This window comes from Mustela nigripes, chromosome 3 (genome assembly GCF_022355385.1).
Source record: "Mustela nigripes isolate SB6536 chromosome 3, MUSNIG.SB6536, whole genome shotgun sequence".
Taxonomy (NCBI): Eukaryota; Metazoa; Chordata; class Mammalia; order Carnivora; family Mustelidae; genus Mustela; species Mustela nigripes.
In genome coordinates this window covers 170,561,740-170,566,536 of record NC_081559.1, presented here as the reverse complement: position 1 = coordinate 170,566,536, position 4,797 = coordinate 170,561,740, and positions in this window count along the sequence as shown.

Here is a 4,797-nt window from a genome sequence, read left to right as displayed (position 1 = left end):
TTTTTTTTTTTTTTTTTTTTTTTTTTTTGCGAAATAAGTCAGGCGGAGAAAGACAACTATCATATGATCTCCCTGATATGAGGAAGTGGTGTTGCAACATGGGGGCTTAAGTGGGTACGAGAAGAATAAATGAAACAAGATGGGATTGGGAGGGAGACAAACCATAAGTGACTCTTAATCTCACAAAACAAACTGAGGGTTGCTGGGGGGAGGGGGTTTGGGAGAAGGGGGTGGGATTATGGACATTGGGGAGGGTATGTGCTTTGGTGAGTGCTGTGAAGTGTGTAAACCTGGTGATTCACAGACCTGTACCCCTGGGGATAAAAATATATGTTTATAAAAAATAAAAAATTATATTAAAAAAAAAAACTCATGAGACATCTTAAAAAATGTTTTTATGGTCAGTGTTAGAAAAATTACTGCCTATGCTCCCTTCCAGGATTTTGATGGTTTCAGCACATTTAGGTCTTTCATCCATTTTGAATTTATTTTCATGTATGGTGTAAGAAAGTGGTCCAGTTTCATTCTTCTGCATGTTGTTGTTCAGTTTTCTCAACACCATTTGTTGAAGAGACTGTCTTTTTCCCTTTGGATATTCTTTCTGGCTTTGTTGAAGATTAATTGACCATATACTTGGGGGTTTTCTAGTTTGTTCCATTGATCTATGTACTTACTTTTCTACCAGTACCATACTGTTTAGATTACCACAGCTTTGTAATATAACTTGAAGTCTGGAATTGCAATGATTCCAGCTTTGCTTTTCTTTTTCAAGATTGCTTTGGGTATTTGGAGTCTTTTGTGATTCCATACAGATTTTAGATTGTTTGTTCTAGTTCTGTGAAAATGTTTTTGGTATTTTGATAGAGATTGCATTAAATGTGTAGATTGCTTTGGAATAGATATTTTAACAATATTTGTTCTTCCAATCCATGAGCATGGAATATCTTTCCATTTCTTTGTGTTATCTTCAATTTCTTTAATCAACATTTACAGGTTTCAGAGTGCAGAGCTTTCACCTCTTTGGGTAGGCTTATTCCTAGATATCTTACTATTTTTTGTGTAATTATAAGCGGGATTGTTTTCTTAATTTCTCTTTAAACTATCTCAGTATTACTGTATAGAATTGCAACAGATTTCTGTACATTGATTTTTGTTTCCTGTGACTTTACTGAATTTGTTCATCACTTCTAGTAGTTTTTTGGTGGAGTCCTTCAGGTTTTCTACATATAGTCTCATGTCATCTGCAAGTAGTGAAAGTTTTACTTCTTCCTTATTAGTTTGGATGCATTTTATTACTTTTTGTTGTCTGACTGTTGTGGCTAAGACTTTGAGTACTATATTGAATAAAAGTGGTGAGAGTGAACATCCTTGTTTTTGTTCCTGACCTTGGGGCAAAAGCTCTGCTTTCCCCATTAAAGATGATGTTCGCTGTGGGACTTTCAGAGATGGCTTTTTTATGTAACCCCACTTTGTTGAGGGTTTTTATTATGAATGGATGTTTTACTTTGTCAAATGGCTTTTCTACATCTATAAAAATGATCACTTGGTTTTTAACCTTTCTCTTATTGATTTTATATACTATGTTCATTGATTTGCAAATATTGAACCACCCTTGCAACCCAGGAATAAATTCCACTTGATGATTTTGATGTGCTGAATGATTTTTTTTTTTTTTAATGCAGTGTGGATTGTAATGTTTTGTACTGTGTTGGAATTCTTTGTATTTTGCTGAGGATTTTTGTGTCTATGTTCATTAGGGATATTGGCCTGTGGTTCTCTTTCTTAGTGGTATCTTTTTCTGGTTTCAGGATCAGGATGAAATATAATATATCCTAAAGTAAATCATTAGTGCCACCAGTAAGGACACATCTAGCCAGAGCGACTCCATCTTGGTTAAAAGCCGTTTTGTTGTTTGTACAGTAAAACTTAAACTGACCCTGCCCACCCCCAGAGAAACTTACTTAGAAGAAGGTCTAGAAAACCAATAAAATATGGTTGGCCAGTTCCTAATAACAGAGCCCAGAAAACAAGGATGAGTCAGACCAGGTGGAGACATCCAATCAATAAAAAGCACACATACTGTCTCCCAAACCACCAAAGAATGTAAACCCTGCCTTCTGGGCGTCAAACTTGAGCGCCAATTCTGACCAGAGTAATAGGTTAGTTCAAACAGCTACTATAGGGTAAACTGTAATTCAACTGGCCACCTGCATGTGGCCTAACATGACTGTGCAATGTTACAATCTCATTGGCCACCTATGTATGGCCACGCTTTTGCTCTATAAAAGGTATCCTGTAAAACTGGGAGGGGTCCCTCTCTTCAGAGGCAGCCCTGACTGGTCAATCAATTCTTGAGCCTGTAAGATGAGGAGGGGTCGCTCTCTTTAGAGGCTGCCCTGAACGGTCTGTCAGTCAATTCTTGAGCCTATAAGCTGGGGGTGGTCACTTTCTTTGGAGGCGGCCCTGGTCGCCTGACTCATCACTCTAACTTCTAATGCTTGGCATGGAATAAAGCTTTGCATAACTTTAACTTTGCTTCAGTCTGGTTCCCCTGTCCAATCAGTCTGACTTCTAATACTCGACATACAATAAAACTTTAAATAACTTTCACCTTGTCTCAGTCTCATTCCTTTGATAACGGACCTAACACCACCAAACTGCCACTTATAACAGAATAATAAAAAATCATTTTATTAGGAAAAAAAATGTTGGTTTTAGTAGTTCTCTAACTTTCTTCTCCATGAACCCATTATGTACCTTCAGTAGTAAAAATTCTTCAGGTTGACACTCCAGTTAGAGTTTTTACAGGCAGCAGAAAGGTGACAAAAGAAAGTCGTTCTTTGGAGAAGTCAGTGGGAATTATGCAAAACTCACTTTAATAGGGAATCAGCTAGTACATCTCTAAAATCCTCTGAGTCTACTGGCATATAAATAAGTTTCTAACTTGAGCATCCAAATTAATCAACAAATTTTTACACGAGATCATTTTAAAGATAGATAAAATAGCCAGCTACCAAAAAAAAAAAAAAAAAAAAAAAGCTATAACATGTATAAAATTCAGATAAAAGGTGTATTTCATATTTCATTTCAATAGTGGCCTCCCTGCTAAGGTTCAATCACTTTTGTCTTCCCTGAAGAAGAATAAATGGTAAGTTTAAATGTTCAATATCAAACTAGTATGTGTAAAATTGAAAAAAAATTGACCTGAGGACTTGTCTAAATCAGACTATGAGAAATAAATGAGAGACCATTATTTATAATTTTGGAGGAAAAACTGAAGAATGAGTTATGCCAACTAAACTATTATATAATATTCCTATACTCAACTAGGTAGACATAATGCTTTGGAATTTCAAATATGAGCAATCATTGGAATAAATTTTGTAAAAAACACCATCATAATAAATTTGAAGCCTTACTATTTCATCAAATTCAAGGTGCATTAACTATTGTCATTATCTAGGATAGCAATTCTACTTGTTTGACTGAATAAAAAAAGCAGTACCAAAATGAACACATTTTTCAAGACAAACATTCAAGGAAAAAGAAAGTACTAAAGAACAAAGCATACCATATAATTTTCAAAAGCTTACTGAGTATTTATTACCAATCAAAATCAAAATCAATCCTTCTCCCTCTGTCTTTCCTCTTTCCTATTTATTACTATTAGTGTAGACTTATAATTCTACCTCTGACTTTCAAATAAAGATTAAATAAAATTTGGCCATGATAAAAGAAAAAGAGGCCATGTTAGTGGTGACAGACTATGTAAGAAATAATTTTATGTTTAGTGTATAAAATTATTCACTCTGATAATAGGTGATAATGGTAGTTTTAATTCTTGAACATTGTGCATCAAGGTAATTTTAGAAAGGATAGCATTTTCAATCTATCTTTGTAAAATCTTCTGAATAATCACTCTTGAAAAAATTACTTAAACTTTCTTTTTCTCAGTTTCCTTAACTACAAGGTTAGTATAATAGTAATTCCTATAGTCGAAATGTATATTTTCTATTTATTTGTAAGTCTAAAATCCAAGGTTTTGGCAGGGTTATGCTTTCTCTGAAGCATTCAGGGAAGAATTTTTCCTGCTTCTTCCTACCTCATGGTATGTCCCAGCAATCTTTGGAAAACAATCTCTATCTTCATCTGCACATGGCTTTGTTTTCTTTGTCTTTTTGTATCTCCTCTTTTTTTCAAGGACATAAGTCACTGCATTTAGAGCCCACTTTAGTATAAACTCATCTTAATTCAATCATATCTGCAAAGATCTTATTTCCAAACAAGATCACATTTGAGGTTGTAGGTAAACATGAATTTTGTCTATTCAAGCCATTACACTACTGTAGTGTTAATAAAAATTCATTGTTTTTATAGTATTATACTTTATCTAACACATTAATGTAATCTACAATTCCTGATCCTCCCCCCAAGATTCTTAAAGTTATTTATGTTTAAATATCATAATCTTACATATAAGTTGAACGTAGATAGGGAAACCAAAACCTGGAGAACTTTACTAAGAAAAGGTTTTGTGACTTCACTTTGGGGATGATAAAGCAGTTTACAATGGACCAATATGACAGCCAAATTCAATAAAGAAAAGTGTTCAATTAAAAATATTCATGCTTTAAAAACCTTAGATAGTTGTTAAATCAAAAACTTATTAGGATGTTTACTTTAGGTCATGATGAAATAACTAAGACCATATTTACTTGTGTACCATAAAAAACTAGAAAACTGAACAGAATATATTTAACAACTGCTCTTGGTTATTGGACAACATGTAGCAAATGC